The sequence below is a fragment of the Lutra lutra genome, chromosome 13 (assembly GCF_902655055.1).
Source record: "Lutra lutra chromosome 13, mLutLut1.2, whole genome shotgun sequence".
Lineage (NCBI taxonomy): Eukaryota > Metazoa > Chordata > Mammalia > Carnivora > Mustelidae > Lutra > Lutra lutra.
In genome coordinates this window covers 33254870-33273931 of record NC_062290.1, presented here as the reverse complement: position 1 = coordinate 33273931, position 19062 = coordinate 33254870, and the positions used below count along the sequence as shown (strand labels likewise).

The 19062-nt window shown below is 38.4% G+C and overlaps 1 long non-coding RNA gene across 1 annotated transcript in view; it reads left to right on the top strand.

Moving 5' to 3' along the window:
- LOC125083886 (uncharacterized) overlaps positions 1–14195 on the top strand; it is a 37650-nt gene extending 23455 nt beyond the window's left edge. The window contains exon 2 of the long non-coding RNA XR_007122400.1: positions 13077–14195. This is a non-coding gene — a long non-coding RNA (uncharacterized LOC125083886). The remainder of the gene's footprint in view (positions 1–13076) is intronic.
- Positions 14196–19062: the final 4867 nt, after the last annotated feature.

The following is a 19062-nucleotide window of genomic DNA, read 5'->3' as shown; positions in this document are numbered from 1 at the left end:
GTGGAAAACAAAAACCATAGGTAAATATAAGAAAAATAGGAAACACAAAAGGAAACAAAAATTAACTATATCTGTAAAAATCAGTCAAGAGAAACACAAAACAAAAGGATATAAAATATGATGCCAAATATCTGAAATGTGGAAGGGAGAGGAGTAAAAAATGAGTTCAAAATTAAGTGACCTTCCATTTAATATAGACTGCTATATGCAGAAGATGTTATATATGAGCTGAATGGTAACCACAGATCAAAAAACAATAATAGATACGCAAGAAATAGAGAGGAATCCTGGGGTGCTTGGGTGGCTCAGTGGGTTAAAGAAATAGAGAGGAATCCAAGTATATCACTAAAGAAAATGAAAAAAAAAAAAAACCAATGAAAGAGAAGAAAGGATCATAGAAAAACTACAAAACAACCACAAAACAAGTAACAAAATGGCAATAAATACATATAATAATTACTTTGAATGGAAATGGATTAAATGCTCCAATCAAAAGATGTAGAGTGATAGAGTGGATAAAAAAACAAAACCCATCTATATGTTGTCTGTGAGACTCATTTCAGACCTAAAGATTCCTGAAGATTGAAAGTAAGGAGATGGAGAAACATTTATCATGCAAGTGAATGTCAAAAGAAAGCTGAAATAACAATACTTTTATCAGACAAAATAGACTTTGTTTCTTTTTATTATGTTACGTTAGTCACCACAAAGTACATTATTAGTTTTTGATGTAGTGTTCCATGATTCATTGTTTGTGTTTGACACCCAGTGCTCCATCCAATATGTGCCCTCCTTAATACCCATCACCAGGCTCAACCATCCTTCCACCCCTATCCCCTCTAAAACCCTGTTTATTTCTCAGAGTCCATAGGCTTTCATGGTTCATCTCCCCTTCTGATTCCCAACCCTCTTCATTAACTGTTCCTTCTCCTAATGTCCTCCATACTATTCCTTATGTTCCACAAATAAATGAAACCATATGATAATTGACTTTCTCTGCTTGACTTATTTCATTTAGCATAATCTCCTCCAGTCCCATCCATGTTGATGCAGATGTTGGGTATTCATCCTTTCTGATGGCTGAGTAATATTCCATTGTATATATGGACCACATCTTCTTTATCCATTCATCTGTTGAAGGGCAACTCAGCTCTTTCCACAGTATGGCTACTGTGGACATTAGTGCTACAAACATTGGGGTGCATATGGCCCTTCTTTTCACTACATCTGTGTCTTTGGGGTAAATAACTAGTAGTGCAATTACTGGGTCATAGGGTAGCTCTATTTTTAATTTTTTGATGAATGCCCACACTGTTCTCCAAAGTGGCTGTACCACTTTGCATTCCCACTAACAGTGTGAGAGGGTTCCCCTTCCTCCACAGCCTCTCCAACATTTGTTTTTTCTTACCTTGCGAATTTTTGCCATTCTAAATGGTGTAAGGTGGTATCTCAATGTGGTTTTTATTTGAATTTCCCTGATGGCTAATGATGATGAACATTTTTTCATGTGTCTGTTAGCCCTTTCTATATCTTCTTTTGAGAATGGTCTGTTCATGTCATCTGCCCCTTTTTGCCTTGATTATTTGTCTTTTGGGTGTTGAGTTTGAGAAGTTCTTTATAGATCTTGGATATCAGCCCTTTGTCTGTAGTGTCATTTGCAAATATCTTCTCCCATTCCATGGGTTGCCTCTTAGTTTTGTTGACTGTTTCCTTTGCTCTGCAGAAGCTTTTTATCTGGATGAAGTACCAAAACTCATTTTTGCTTTTGTTTCCCTTGCCTTTGGAGGTGTGTCTTGAAAGAAGTTGCTGAGGTCAGTGTCGAAGATGTTACTACCTATGTTCTCCTCTAGGATTTTGATGGATTCCTTTCTCACATTGATGTCTTTCATCCATTTTGAGTTTATCTTTGTGTATGGTATAAGAGAATGGTCCAATTTCATTCTTCTGTGTATAGCTGTCCAATTTTCCCACCACCACTTATTGCAGAGATTGTCTTTTTTCCATTGGATATTTTTTCCTGCTTTGTCAAAGATTATTTGGCCATAGAGTTGAGGGTCCATATCTGGGCTCTGTATTCTATTCCACTGGTCTATGTGTGTTTTTGTGCCAGTACCATGATGTCTTGGTGACCACAGCTCTGTAATATAGCTTGAAGTCAGGAAATGTGATGCCCCCAGCTTTGTGTTTCTTTTTCAACATTTCCTTGATGATTTGAGGTCTTTTCTGGATCCATACAATTTTAGGATTGTTTGTTCCAGCACATTGAAAAATGCCCTTTGTATTTATATCAGGATGGTGTTGGTGTTGAAAGTAGAGATAGCTCTGAGCAGCATAGACATTTTAACAATGTTTGTTCTTCTAATCCCTCAGCATGGAATGTTTTTCCATCTTTTTTGTGTCTTCTTTAATTTCTTTCATGAGTGTTCTGTAGTTCCTTGAGTACAGATCCTTTACCTCTTTGGTTAGGTTTATTTCAAGGTATCTTTTGGGTTTTGGTGCTATTGTAAATGGAATCAATTCTCTAATTTCTCTTTTTACAGTTACATAGTTAGTGTATAAGAAAACAACTGATTTCTGTGCACAAAATAGACTTTATTTTTTTTAAAGATTTTGTTTATTTATTTGACAGACAGAGATCACAAGTAGACAGAGAGGCCAGCAGAGAGAGAGAGGAGGAAGCAGGCTCCCTGCTGAGCAGAGAGCCCGATGTGGGGCTCGATCCCAGGACCCTGAGATCATGACCTGAGCCAAAGGCAGAGGCTTTAACCCACTGAGCCACCCAGGCGCCCCCAAAAAAGACTTTAAAACAAAGTTTGTAAAAAGAGACAAAGAGGGACACTATATAATAATAAAGGGAAAATCAAATAGAAAATGTAACAATTGTAAATATTTGTGCACCCAACATGGAAGCATCCAAATAAATAAAATAATAACAAACATAAAGGAACTTTATTGATAATAACACAATAATAGTAGGGGACTTTAATACTCCACTTACACTGATGGACAGATCATCCAAACAGAAAATCAGTAAAGAAACAGTGGCTACAAATGACATACTGGACCAGATAGATTTAACAGATACATTCAGAACATTCCATCCTAAAACAGCAGAATACACATTCTTTTCAAGTACACAAGAAATATTCTCCAAAGTAGATCACATATTGGGCCACAGAACAGGCCTCAACAAATATAAAAAGAGCAAAGTCATACCATGGACTTTTTCTGACCACAATGCTAGTATACTAGAAATCATCCACAATAAAAATAAATAAATAAATAAATAAAAACATTAAAAGAAGAGATAATACCTTTTCTACTCAAACTATTCCAAAAACTAGAAGAAGAAAAACTTCCAAATTTATGAAGTCATTATCACCCTGACGACAAAACCAGATTAACAAAACACCACAGAAAAGAAAACTACAGGCCAATATCTCTGATGAACATGGATGAAAAAAATCTTCAACAAAATTCTAGCAAACAGAAACCAACAGTATGTTTATTTTTTAATGAGTGATAGTAAAGTTTATTGAATAATAGAATACAAACCTCCCAAAGAGAGAGGGGACTCTATAGGGTTGCCCCAGAATCCAACAATTTGTTTTAAAATATCATTCAGCATGATCAAGTGGGATTTATTCCTGGAATGCAAGGGTGGTTCAGTATTCACAAATCAATGTGATATATCACATCCGTAAAGAGAAGAGATAAAAACCATATGATCATTTCAGTAGATGCAGAAGAAATATTTGACAAAGTAAAACATCCATTAATGATAAAGCCCTAAACAGTGTAGATTTAGAGAAAACATACCTCAACATAATAAAGGCCAAATACCTGAAGCTAACATCATAATGGTAAAAAACTGAGAGCTTTCCCCCCTAAGGTCAAGGACAAGACAAGGATGTCCAGTCTCACCACTTTTATCCAAATTAGTACTGGAAGTCCTAGCCACAGCAATAAAAGGCACCCAAATTGGTAAGAAAGAAAGAAAGCTTTCACTATCTGCAGATGACATGGTACCATATATAGAAAACCCTAAAGACTCCACCAAAAATCTGTTAAAACTAATAAATAAATGAAGTAAGGTCACAAGACACAAAATCAATGCACAGAAATCTGTTGCATTTCTATATGCTAATAATGAAGTTACAGAAAGAGAAATAAGAAAACAACCCTATTTACAATTGGACCAAAAATAATAAAATACCTAGAAATAGACCTAACCAAAGAAATGAAAAGCTTGTACTCTGTAAGCTATAAAACACTGATAAAAGAAATTGAAGATGACACAAAGAAATGGAAAGACATTTCTTGCTCATGGATTGGAAGAACAAATATTGTTTAAATGTCTGTACTACCCAAAGCAATCTACATATTTAATGTGATTCCTATAAAAATAACAACAGCATTTTTTTAAGAGAACTATAACCCCCAAAATCCTAAAATTTATATGGAACCACAAAAGACCTGAATAGCCAGAGCAATTTTGAAAAAAGAGAAAAGCTGCATGTATCACTATTCCAGGCTTCAAGTTTTATTAAAACAAATATGGTAATCAAAACAGTATGGTACTGGCACAAAAGTAGACACATAGATCAATAAAACAGAAGAGAAAACCCAGAAATATTCCACAATTATATGATCACTTAATCTTTGACAAAGCAGGAAAAATATTCAATGGGAAAAAGACAGTCCCTTCAACAAATGATGTTAGGAAAACTAGACAACTACACGCAAAAGAATGAAACTGGAACACTTTTCTCTCACCATACACAAAAGTGAACTGAAAGTGGATTAAGACCTAAATGTGAGACCTGAAACCATAAAAATCCTAGAATAGAGCACAGGCGGCAATGTCCCTGACATTGGCTATAGCAATATATTTCCAGATATGTCTCCTGAGGCAAGGAAAATAAAAGCCAAAATAAACTATTGGGATTACATTAAAATATAAATCTTGTGCACAGTGAAGGAAACAGTCAACAAAACTAAAAGGCAACCTGCTGAATGGGAGAAGGTATTTGCAAATGACATGTATGATAAAGGGTTAGTATCCAAACTAGAACTGACACAACTCAACACCCAAAAAAACAACTAATCCAAGTAAAAAATGGCAGAAGAAATTAACAGACTTTTCTCCAAAGAAGACATCCAGGTGGCCAACAGACACATGAAAAGATGCTCATCATCACTCATCATCAGGGAAATTCAAATCAAAATCACAAGATAACCCTTAACACCTGTCAGAATGGCTAAAATCAGGGGCACCTGGGTGGCTCAGTGAGTTAAAGCCTCTGCCTTCGGCTCAGGTCATGATTCCGGGGTCCTGGGATTGAGCCCTGCATCGGGCTCTCTGCTCAGCAGGGAGCCTGCTTTCCCCCATCTCTCTCTGCCTGCCTCTCTGCCTACTTGTAATCTCTTCCTGTCAAATAAATAAATAAAATCTTTTAAAAAAATGGCTAAAATCAGAAGCACAAGAAACAACAAGTGTTGCAAGTATATGAAGAAAAAGGAACCCTCTTATAGTGTTGGTGGGAATGCAAACTGATGCAGCCACTATTAAAAACAATATAGAGTTTCCTCAAAAAGTTAAAAATAGAACTATCCTAACATCCAGGAATTACACTACTGGGTATCTACTAAAAAAAGAAAAAAATACAAAAACGTTAATACAAAGGGATACATGCATTCCTATGTTTATAGTAGCATCATTTATGGCAGCCAAATTATGGAAGTAGCCCAAGTATCCATTGAAGAACAGGATATATACATATATATAAATACACACATATATTTACATATATTTATATATTATATTTTATTTACACATATATTTATATGCATATATACATATATATAAATACACACATATATTTATATATACACACACACACACAATGGAACATTATTCAGCCATAAAAATGAATGAAATCTTGCCATGTGCAATGACGTGGATGGAGCTAGAGAGTATAATGATAAATGAGATAAATCAATCAGGAAAGACAAATACCATATGGTTTCACTCATATGTGGAATTCATGAAACAAAACAAATGAGTGAAGGAAAAGGGTGGGGGAGAGACACAAACCACAAAACAGACTCTTAACTGTAGAAAACAAACTGATGGTTACCAGAGGGAGGTGGGTGGGCAATAGGTGAAATAGGTGATGGGGATTAAGGAGTGCACTTATGATGAACACTGGATGATGTATAGATTTGAACCACTGTATTGTACACCTGAAACTAGTATTACACTGTATGCTAACTATATTACACTGTATGCTAACTAATTGGAATTAAAAGAAAAAAAGAAAAATGGAGAAAAACAGAGGATACTGTCAACAACCAAAAAAAATGGCAGGAAGGTCATCAAAGTCTCTCATAAACAATTTTGGCAAGTCCTAATATTATCTGGGACTCTGAGAGAAAAAATGTGGACAAACCCAGTTCAGTCTTGCTGATCCTATGGAAGGCATTGTGAAGGGAGGGCAGTTTGCTCCCTGAAGGAAGGTTAAGAAGGGCTGGGTGTATTTCTGAGTGCCCCTCCACTAGCAGAGGAGTTTCAGGGGCAAATACCCCCCCATCCCTAAAGAGTAGAGGTTGGGCCAAAGTTGTCCTCTGGTGCATGCAGTGGGGAACAACCAGAGGCCGGATGTTGAATTGGCCGTTGGTTGGTCTCTCACTAACAAATAGACTGTACTAGCTCTAACAGACACTGGAGCTGAGCGCGCACTTGTTTATGGAGGCCTCTCAAATTTTTAGAAAGAAATAAAAGCTATTGGTGATTATGAGGGACAAATTATCAAGGCTATACAGATTCTTCTCTACCTAAATGGGCAGGCTTCCTTCCTGCTCTTTTTTTTTTTTAATTAATTTATTTTATTTCTCAGAGAGAGAGAGAGAGAGAGAGAGCAAGCACAGGCAGGCAGAATGGCAGGCAGAGGCAGAAGCAGGCTCCCTGCTGACAAAGGACAAGTCCCGATGTGGGACTCGATCCCTGAACACTGGGATCATGACCTGAGCTGAAGGCAGTGGCTTAACTGACTGAGCCACCCAGGCATCCCTTTTGTGCTCTTTTTTAGTGTGCATTTCCCCCTTCCCGAGTGTATTTTGGGACATAGGTATTTTGCAAGATCTAGATCTAACCATAACGATGGGCGAATTCAGTGTGCATATTTGAGTAGTGAAACCCATAGTCATGGGTCATGCAAAATGGGAATCTGTACAACTACCATATCTAAAGAGTAATAAACATAAAACAGTGTAAGCCACTTGGGGGGCATAATAAGATTATGACCACAATTAGAGAATTAGAAAAGGTGGGATGATCAGGCCTGCCCAAAGGCCATTGAATAGTCTTCTTTGGCCTATTAAAGAAATATAATGGGACCTGGGGAACAACAAGATTATAGGGAACTCAATAAAATTACTCTGCCCATCCTAATATGACGTTATTGTTAGAAAAAAAATTATGGCATCCTTTAAGACATCTCATTATGTATTGGACTTGTCTAACACCTTTTTCAGCATTCCATTAGGATATAACTCCAAGACAGTCCACCTTCAAATGGAATGGGAGACAATGGACCTTTCAGGCATTGCCCCAAGAGTATGTCCATAGTCCCACAATTTGTCAAAGGAGGGTAGCCAGAGATTTGGAAAAATGGATATTGCCAGAGGAGATGGTGCTTTCTCATTATCTAGATGATGTTAAGTTAACCTGTAATGATTAATCTTCCTTGTGTCAAGCAGATGTCATTATAGGCATACTTAAAGTCAAAAGGATGGAAGGTAAATACCAACAAGATCTAAGGGCCAGATCAATCAGTGTAGTTCCTGGGCTTCAGCTGTTTGGGTAAGGCAAAAGTGATGCTAGAAGTGGTCATTGATAAAATGCAAACCTTCCTAATTCCTAAAATGGTAAAGAGATTATAGACTTTTGTTGGTTTATTGGGTGACTGGAGACCTGTTATTCCCCATCTAGTACAGATGCCTAGTTAAGAGGAGAAGCCAATGCAACCGAGGTGCTAACCAACAAGAGGATTTCTTAAAGGTAAAAATGGTAGTAAAACAAGTACAGGCCCTGGGGATATAAATGCCAGGTATGAGTTGTGAATTAGCATACATTCATATCCAGAAGGGTTTGGCTTGGACTTATGGCAATGACAGAATGGGAGACAAATCCCTTGAGGATTCTGGTCTCAATTATGGAAGAGAACAGAAACCAGGTATATAGTCTCATCAAGAAACATCTATTAGCTGTTTATTTTACACTGCAGCAACAGGACTGACTGCCTACCTATGTTGATATGAACCTCTCTGCTGGTAGGAGGATGGATTAAGGATAGGTTAAGCAAACCCGAGAGCACTTTGTGCCCAATTAAGCACCTTATAGAAATGCACACTATCTCATGAACTTCACTTGTTAGTAGGGCTGGTCACATACATCAACCCACCCAATTTCCAGAAGTCAAGGACATTATGCCACCTATCCCACAAGTAAAGGAAGGGGTAGGCATGCCTCCAGTGGACACATGGTACACTGATGGCAGTTGTTGGGGGAAACCAGCCTGTTTGGCATTCCTCTGGCATCGGATTTTGATGTACTTTGGTTCAAAGAAGAAACTAAACAGAGTAGTGAATGGGCAGAATTGAGAGTGGTATGAATTGTGTTGATGCATGAGACCATACCCATCCATTTGGCCACTGACAGCTGGACAGTGTGGGAAGTGTTAACAACATGGATATTGCAGCAGCACAAAGAAGTTTGGGTTTTATTAAACAGACCCCTGTGGGGAACAAAACTATGGAAAGATATTTGGAAAATATGCCCCAAGCCTGATGCAGCCATCCAAGTATTGCCGGTGTCTGCTCACTCCCCATTCACACTACCAGGCAATCATAAGGCAAGCATTCTAGCCCAGGCACAAGCTCTTCTGCTAGAGGAAATGTTGACCACGTCTGATGTAGCAGAATGTGTCCACTCTAAGTTGGAATACTGAAGTCCCAAAACCACTCATGAAATAGTAAAAAGATTGCATTTGTCTTTAAAATATTCCAATTAAGAAGCTGCTGACAAGAACTGCTCCCAGCTCCACCTCAGGCGATGGCTATTGTGCCATATGCTGGGCATAATGGATGGACTAGATGCCTGGTTTCTCATTGGGAAATAGACTATAGAGGCCCTTTGCCAGTATTAGAAGGGCACAAATATCCACCTGTGTGGACATGTCCATAGGACTTATACAAGCCTTTGCCCATAAAAGAGCTAATCAGACTGCAACTACAAAGGAATTAACAATGCTAGAGGGCTCAGATAGATAGTGACCAAGGGACACATTTTACCAGCCATGAAGTCCAAGAATGGGTAGACTTTCTACCTGTCATCCAGTCCCACTGCTGCAGGCCTAACTGAAAGGGTGGATGGACTAATAAAAAACACATTAAAGACTGTCACCAGAAGGTTCCCCCAGAGGATAGTCTCTGAGACTAACAGAGGCAATTCGACTCCTTAATGCCATGTTTATAGCAGTACACACCTCTGCATATGAATGCCTAACCAACAACATCCTTGCAGCTCTGGTGCTAGGGTTACAGGTATGGTCAGGAGGTCTGAGGCCTATCTGGGAAGAAGGACTCATTGCGCAATTGCCATAAAACCTCCTACCTGATAAGACTTTAGTTCATTGGGAATTGGCTTGGAGTGCCACCCCACACAGGGTGGCATGGTGTCCTAATCCCTTGGGGCCAAGGGGTCACATCTGGTATTATTCTTAACCCCCAGTTCTACCGTGTCAGGGCCCAATGCATATGCAAATAACTGCTTCTCAATCTCTGACACTTGGTATGGAGGCAGGGTTGTTAGTATGAGAGCCATCTGAGATGCCTATGTACAATATAGACAAACCCTCTAATAATACTAAGGAACAAAATATACGGTATCACTCCCCAGGGAAAATACCTAAGCCAGCAGTAGTATTGACTCATGGAGATCAAACGATTACCATGTTGTTACTAAATGAAGATTTACAATACCTATTGCCTATAAAATATTTGTCTTATTGCCCCTAGCCTCCTATTGCTGATGTGTTTCTTTCTGTCACATCAGGAAACATCTTCCTGTCATATGCCACTACTTACATTGAAGTTCACAATCACTCCAACTGTTGGGTCTGTGGAAAGGTCTCTTTACTATTTATCAGTTGCTGGAGAACCATAATTCTAAGTATTTTCTTTGGTCTGATAGTTATATTAGTATTGTTGCTGTGGCATAGGAAAGCAAGTCACCTCCCAGTATCTGACTCTAGGGTCATCATGGAAGAATGGTGTATAAAGATGTTGAAGGTGGAGTGTAGTTTTGTCAGCTGACAACACTGACTCCATCTTTGGCCCTCCATCTTGTTCATGCCCAAGCAATGGCCTCCCTCAGGGTTACATGTTCTGAGCCTTGTGGAGGTTAATGTATGCCCTGACCAGCACGTGGGAAGGCTTGTTCTGATCTTCCTTAAACTGGCACACAGAAGGTTCCACTTTCAGATAACTAGTAGATAACTGGTGCCCAGAAGGTACCACTTTAGATAACTAATAGAGAAAACTGGTGCACAGGTGGGGCCACATTAGATAACTACCCTTTGATCCCCCAACCCCCACCCCTGCACTCTATAAAAGCTGTAGACTAAGGTCCAAACTAGGCAGAGAATAGCTTCTTAGTGCCTGGTCCGTTGTCTGCCAAATCTCCCATCCCTCCCCACCTTCCCATCTGAAAATTACCCTGAGTAAAACTCTGTGTAAATGGCATGGAGTAGCTTCACTCATTTTTCAGTTGTAAAGTGTCTTCTTAGTCTGGAGGATACTTTTATCATCCCTCCTCCACTTTCTAACAAAATGGCTGTCTTTTAAATTTCTGTACCATGTTAAAAGAAGTTGTAGACACCATAATCTCTCCCTTCACACTAACCCTAAGAATAGGAACTTTATTCTGGGGTGCCTCGATGGCTCAGTCAGTTGAGAAATCTGGATTTTTAGCTCTGGTTATGATCTCAGGGTTATGAAATCAAACCCTGCCTCTGCTCCAGTCTGAGTGTGGAGCCTGTTTAAGATTCTTTCTTTCTGGGGCGCCTGGGTGGCTCAGTGGGTTAAGCCACTGCCTTCAGCTCAGGTCATGATCTCAGGGTCCTGGGATCGAGCCCCGCATCAGGCTCTCTGCTCAGCGGGGAGCCTGCTTCCTCCTCTCTCTCTGCCTGCCTCTCTGCCTGCTTGTGATCTCTCTCTGTCAAATAAATAAATAAAATCTTTAAAAAAAAAAAAGATTCTTTCTTTCTGGGTGTGGTACAAAAACAATGAATACTGTTATGCTGAAAATAAATTTTAAAAAATGGAAAAAAAAAAAAGATTCTTTCTCTCCCCCTGCCCCCACTACCCCGCTCACACATTTTCTCTCTAAAAAAAAAAAAAAAGAAAAAAAAAGAATATTGTCCTATGTAACCATTATCACACCCAGAATAATTAACAAAAATTCTTTAGATTTTGCCATGTAATTATGCCATGTAATACTCATTTTTATCTTTTATATAAAAGCTAGTGTTTTGAGCCAGAACTGAATTAGGATTCTTGTGTATATCACATTGTTGTAACTTGTAAAGTTCTACCATCATCACTCTTTATGTTAAAAAAAAAAGTCCTAACAATTATTGTTTATTATTTCCAACTATAATTTACACATGTTTTGGGTGCCTAGGTGGATTGGTTGGTTAAATCTCTGACTCTTCTTCTTTTTTTTTTTTTTTTTTAAAGATTTTATTTATTTATTTGACAGAGAGAGCACAAGTAGGCAGAGTGGCAAGCAGTGGGAGAGGGGCAAGCAGAAGGAGAGGGAGAAACAGGCTCTCCATGGAGCAGGAAGCCTGATGTGGGGCTGGATCCCAGGACCCTGGGATTATAACCTGAGCCAAGTTTAAGCATCTGCTTAACTGACTGAGCCACCCAGGCGCCCCTAGACATCTGACTCTTGATTTAGGCTCAGGTCATGCTCTCAGGGTTGTAAGATAGAGCCCTGCCTTGGGCCCCATGCTCAGCTGGGATTCTGCTTGAGATTCTCTCTCCCTCTCCCTCTACCCACTGCCCCCCACCCCTGTTGACTGCAGGTTCTCTCTCTCTCTAAAAATAAAATTTAAAAATTTAGACATTTTTTGTAAAGTTCCAATTACTATTGGATTTTTACTAGACTTCAACTAAACCTATACATTATTTTGTGCAGAAGTGAACATTTTTTTTTACTATATTTAGGTTTTCCTTACAGCATCCTCTTTGTTTCAATATTAAAATATTTTCTCTTAGTGAAGCTTTGTTTTTTTATAATATAAATTTTGAGTATTTAGTGTTATCATTATTTCCAAGTGTTGTATTTTTAATGCAATTTTTCTAATTTTAAGTGATCATTGCTGATGTAAAGGAAAAGCTATTGAAACTCTTTTATTAGTTCAAATTAATTTCAGTTGGTTATTTGTGAACGCCTACTTATAAAAATTAAAATAATGAAACTTGACAAGCTTTAATACAGGGCTATGATTTAATACAGGGCTAAGATTTAATATAGGGCTATGATTTCCAAAATAATGTTAAATAAACATGTCAATTGTGGGCATCCTTGCTTGTTTCTAGATTTCTTTTACAATTATTTATGAAGTTGACTCCTAGTCAGAAATTCTTATGCACGGCACTCCAATGAAGACACCTTTCTTGGTCAAAATACCCCTTTATTTAGCTAATTAGCTTATGGATATCTCTACATTCCAGTTATGAAAAAAGACTTCACTGAACATATGTATGTTTCATAGGAATCCTCAATATATATCATATTTGCACATCATCAATAGCTGAACTCAAGGAAACAACTACACAAAAGAGTTGTGTAACTTGGATCAACATTGAGATATTTTCTTCCAACCCTAAGAATATGACAATCTCTACTGAGGTGAGATAGTTGTAAATGAAAACTATATGCATATTCCTGAGAAACTCTTGTGATATAACTCTACAGTAAATTTTGGTTACTTTCTTTCTTCCAGATTACTGGACATGGAAGATCTCAACCTACAGGCAGGGGCTGTTAGGGTTCAAGCAGTTCATCTGTGTGGTTTGTTTGGGATTTTAAAAACTTATGCAGAAACTATCAGCTATAAGGAATTACTACCTAAATCATGGCTATAATGAGTTTTAGATGTGCTGGCTTAACATGAGAAAGTGTATACATCAGAGGTCAATCAGGAAAACAGAAATCACTTTGGGCATTTCAGGCAGAGGATTAATATTAGGAATCAGGTGTTTACAACATTGAAGAGGAGAAAGTCAGGGGAAGTTACCACCGGCTTCCAGGTTTGAGCTGTTGCTGTGGTCCTGAAAGCAGTGAGTTGTGGCTGTCACACAAGAACTACAGGAACTAGCCACCAATCATTATTTCTCCTTGTTGCATAGAGATGAGTGACTAACAGTGAAATACCTGTGGTCATTACAACATTTCCCATCTGCTTCATCCCACATACCTATCCACTGCTGCAAGAGGAAGAAAGAAATTACTTTTGCCTCTCTTCTGCCTAACTAACATCGAGTGTATTTGTGGCTGACTGTAAATTTCATCCAAGATCCTGGATGAAATGTGATCAGAGAACTACAGTTCCAAGACTCTCCAGCACTCGTGATACAGAGAAGAGAATAGAAGGGAGTGGAAATGCATTTTGGATAAAGAAAACGAAGCAGTCTACTTCTTTGGCTATTCAGCAACCATACAGATCTTTCTATTTATAATCAAGTTTACAAATAACAGCAGCAAAAATAGCCTGCTTCCTCCTAATGTAATGCAACAATCTCTTATACAAAGGAAAGCATATTCACCCTTTCCTCTGGAAGGGGACAGCCAAAGTCTCATCAATCATTATGAATGATATTTCTAGTTCAGTCATAATCCCCCTTTGATATTCTATACACAGTGGATTAATTTATAATGTTAACTACCACCAACACAACTTATATGAAGTAATAAAAAGGGGAACAGGAAGAAAGGTTGATAAAGTACATATATAACAGAACATGGAAAAGTGTACATAGGAACTTCATGCTTGTTTCTGCAACTCATCATTGCACTATAACTTACATTTATTATCTCCTTAATAAACTACGTATATCCTGTCCTCTTTTTTCCTCAGCCAGCACCTTAGCATCATGATTCTCTACCAGTAATGGGATGGCCCAAACCTCCGCTTTTGAAGTGTCTGAGCCCTTTCTGGCCCTGTCTATCTAGGGTTACTATAGTTTTCCATTACATTTTAGTCATTGGACGTGGAAGTACTGTGAACAGTGTGAAGCAGTAAACCTACCTTCTGTTTATAATTAGCATCAGTTGCCTCACCTGATAAAGTAGCCCCCTTCTTTGCTTGTTGATTTAATGGCATGAAGAGTCCCAAATGTCCAGGTGGCAGCCTTAGCTTGTTTTTGGGGATAGGTGCTTTAAGAGGTAACTAATGGTTAAACGAGATCCTAAAGGTTGAGGAACTAGTCCAATAGGATTGGTGGCCTTATAAGAAGAGGAAGATTTCTTTCTTTTGTCTTTCTTTCTCTCTCCCCAGCCCCTAACCCCTCCCTTTTCTTACGTACACACCAAAGAAAGGCCATGTGAGCACCTAGCAGGAAGGTATCCATGTGTAAAGCAGGAAGAGAGCTCTCACCAGGAACTGAATTGGACTTTCTAGCTTCCAGAACTGTGAGACATAAACTTCTGTTGTTTCTACCCACTCTATGGTATTTCATTATGGCAGCCCAAGTTGACTAAGACACTGAAAAATCTCAAACAAGATAACCACTTTCCCTAAAAATGATAAACCCCAAAAAGTTAATGCCAAGACCCATCATAGTCAAATTGCTAAATACTAAAGACAAAGATAAATGCTGAAAGAAGCAAAAATAACACGTTATCTATAGGAAAAAAGTCTTTGAATGCTAACAAATTTTTTATCAGAAACCATGGAGGACAGGAACACATGGTGCCGAAAGTGCTGAAAGAAACGAAGAGTTGACCTAGAATCTTTTGTCTTCTGAAAGACCTTTCATGAATGAAAGGGAAATCAAGTTTTTCCCACAAAAGGAAAACTAAGATTTAGAAGCTTAGCCTTTTAAAAAAAAAATAACTGAAGGACATTGCCTAAACAAAAAGAAAATGATTTAACAAAACCTGCAAAACACTCTTGGAACATCAGGAAAAAAGAAAGACCAAAGGAGAGAGCAGACATTTAGGTAATTTCTGCTAGCTATGAATTCTCTCAGTTTTCATCTGAGGAAGTCATTATTTCTTTATTTCTTGTTCATCTTTTTTTTTTATAGTTTCAAGTTTTTATTTAAATTCCTGTTAGTCAACATACAGTGCAACATTAGTATCAGATGTAGAATTTAGTGATTCATCACTTACAACATCCAGTGGTCATCACGGTACGTGCCCTCCTTAATACCCATCACCCATTTAACTCATCCCCCACCCATTTCCCTCCATCAACCCTCAGTTTGTTCTCTATAGTTAAAAGTCTGTTTCCAGGTTTACTTCTCTCTCCCACCCCCCAACCCCATGTTCATCTGTTTGTTTCTTAAATTCCATATATGAGTGAAATCATATGGTATTTGTCTTTTTCTGACTAATTTATTTCACTTGGCATTATACACTTCTAGCTTCATCTTGTTCACTTTTGTGGGTTTTTTTAAAAAAGATTTTTATTTATTTATTTGTCAGAGAGAGGGAGACCACAAGCAAGGAAGAGTGGCAAGCAGAGGGAGAAGCAGGATCCTTGCTGAGCAAGGACCCTGATGTGGGACTCAATCCCAGAACCCTAGGATCTTGACTGAGCTGAAAGAAGACCCTTAACTGACTGAGCCACCAAGGTGTCCCTCTTGTTCACTTTTGAAGGATAATTTCACTGCATAGGATTCTAAGGTGGTCTTTTTTTAAATAGCTTAAATATTTTACTCCAATCTTTTCTTATTTGCATATTTTTAGTAAGAAATCTGCTGTAATTCTTGTTTTTGTTCCCCTAAAGGTAAGGTATTTTTCCCTCTGGCTTTTTAAAAATATTTCTTTATTATGTTCAATTAGCCAACATATTGTTTTTGATATTGTGTTCTACAATTCATTAGTTGCATATAACAACCAGTGCTCATCACAACATGTGCCCTGCTTAATACCCATCACCCAGTTACCCCATCTCCCAAACCCCCTCCCCTCTGCAACCCTCAGTTTGTTTGCCAGAGTCCAGAGTCTCTCGTGGTTTGTCTCCTTTCTGATTTCTTCCTATTCAGTTTCCTCTTCCTTTATGTCATTCCTTATATTCCACATATGAGTGAAACCATATGATAATAGTATTTCTCTGCTTGACTTATTTCACTTAGCATAATCCCCTCCGGTTCCATCCATGTCAATGCAAATAGTAGGTATTTATCCTTTCTGATGGCTAAGTAATATTCCATTGTATATATGAACCACATAGGTTTTTTTTAAGGTTTATTTATTTAAGAGTAGAGAGAGAGAGCACTGAGCAGGGGAACAGCAGGCAGAGGCAGAGGAGCAGACTCCCCACTGAGCAGGGAGCCCGATGGGCTCAATCCCAGGACCCTGGGATCATGACCTGAGCTGAAGACAGACACTCAACTGACTGACCCACCCAGTCTCCCCTGAATTTTATCTTCTTTATCCATTCATCTGTTGAAGGACATCTTAGCTCCTTCCACACTTTGGCTATTGTGGATATTGCTGCTGTGAACTTGGGGTGCATGTGGCCCTTCTTTTCACTACATCTGTATCTTTGGGGTAATTACCTAGCAGTGCAATTGCTCTGTCATAGGGTAACTCCGTTTTTAATGTCTTGAGGAACCTCCATACTGTTTTCCAGAGTGGCTGTATCAGTTTGCATTCCCACCAACAGTGTAAGAGGGTTCCCCTTTCTCCACAGCCTCTCCAACATTTGTTGTTTCCCATCTTGTTAGTTTTGCCATTCTAACTGGTGTAAGATGGTATCTCATTGTGGTTTTGACTTGTATTTCCCTGATGGCTACTGATGTTGAATATGTGTCAGCGATTTGTATGTCTTCTTTGGAGAAGTGTCTGTTCATGTCTTCTGCCCATTTCTTGACTTAATTATTTGTTTTTTTGGGTACTGAGTTTGAGAAGTTCTTTATAGATCTTGGATATCAGCCCTTTATCTTTAACGTCATTTTCAAATATCTTCACCCATCCTGTCGGTTGCCTCTTAGTTTTGTTGGCTGTTTTCTTTGCTGTGCAGAGCTTTTCAGCTGGATGAAGTCAGAAAAGTTCATCTTTTGCTTTTGTTTCCCTTGCCTTTAGAGATGTGTTTTTAAAGAAAAAACCTTAAAGAAAGAACAACCTTGCTGTGTCCAAGTTTGAAGATATTGTTGCCTATGTTCTCCTCTAGGAGTTTGATGGATTCCTGTCTCACATTGAGGTCTTTCATCCATTTTGAGTTTATCTTTGTGTATGGTGTAAGAGAATAGTCCAGTTTCATTTTTCTGCATGTAACTGTCCAATTTTCCCAGCACCATTTATTGAAGAGAATTTTTCCCATTGGATATTCTTCCCTGCTTTGTCAAAGATTAGTTAAATATAGAGTTGGGTCCATTTCTGGGCTCCCTGTGCTGTTTCATTGATGTATGTGTCTGTTTTTGTGCCAATACCATGCTGTCTTGATGATCACACTTTTGTAATATAGTTTGGAGTCAGACATTGTGATGCTCCCAGCTTTGGCTTTCTTTTTCAACATTCCCCTGGTGATTCGAGGTCTTTTCTGGTTCCATACAAATTTTAGAATTGTTTGTTCCAGCTCTGTGAAAAATCTCTGTGGATTTTAGTAGGGATTGTATTGAATGTGTAGATTACTCTGGGTAGCACAGACATTTCAACAACATTTATTCTTCCAACCCATGAGCATGAAATGTTCCATCTCTTTTGTCTTCCTCAGTTTATTTCATAAGTGTTCTGTTGTTTCTAGAGTGATCCTTTACCTTTTTGGTTAGGTTTGTTCCTAGGTATCCTCTTGTTTTTGCTGTTATTGTATATAGAATTGATTCCTATTTCTTCTACTTTAGTCACATTGTTAGTGTATAGAAATGCAACTGATTTCTGTTCACTGATTTTGTGTGCTGCCAATTTGCTGAATTGCTGTATAAGTTCTAGTAATTTGGGGTGGAGTCTTTTGAGTTTTCCACATAAAGTATCATGTCATCTGCAAAGAGAGAGAGTTTGACTTCTATTTTGCCAACTTGAGTGCCTTTTGTATCTTTTTGTTGTCCAATTGCTGAGACTAGGATTTCTAGTGCTATGTTGAACAATAATGGTGAGAGTGGGCATCCCTGTCATGTTCCTGACCTTAAGGGAAAAGGTCTCAGTTTTCCCCCATTGAGAATGATAATTGCTGTGGGCTTTTCAAAGATGACTTTTATGATATTGAGTTATGTTCTTTCTATCCGTATACTTTAAAGAGTTTTAATAAGAAAAGGATGCTGTATTTTGTCAAATGCTTTTTCTGCATCAATTAAGAGGATAATATAGTTCTTGTCTCTTCTTTTGTTAATGTGATCCATCATGTTGATTGATTTGCAGATGTTGAAACATGCTTGCATCTAGGAATAAATCCCATCTGCTCCTGGTGAATAATGCTTTTAATGTACTGTTGAATCTTTTTTTTAAGACGTATTTATTGATTTGACAGAAATCACAAGGAGGCAAAGAGGCAGGCATAGAGAGAGGAGGAAGCAGGCTCCCTGCTGAGTGGCTCGATCCCAGGACCCTGGGATCATGACCTGAGGCAAAGGCAGAGGCTTTAACCCACTGAGCCACCCAGGTCCCCTGTACTGTTGAATCTTATTGGCTAGGATCTTGTTGAGTATTTTGTCATCCATGTTCATCAGGGATATTATTCTATAAATCTCCTTTTTAATGGGGTCTTTGGTTTTGAGATCAAGGTAATGCTAGCCTCATAAAATGAGTTTGGAAGTTTTCCTTCC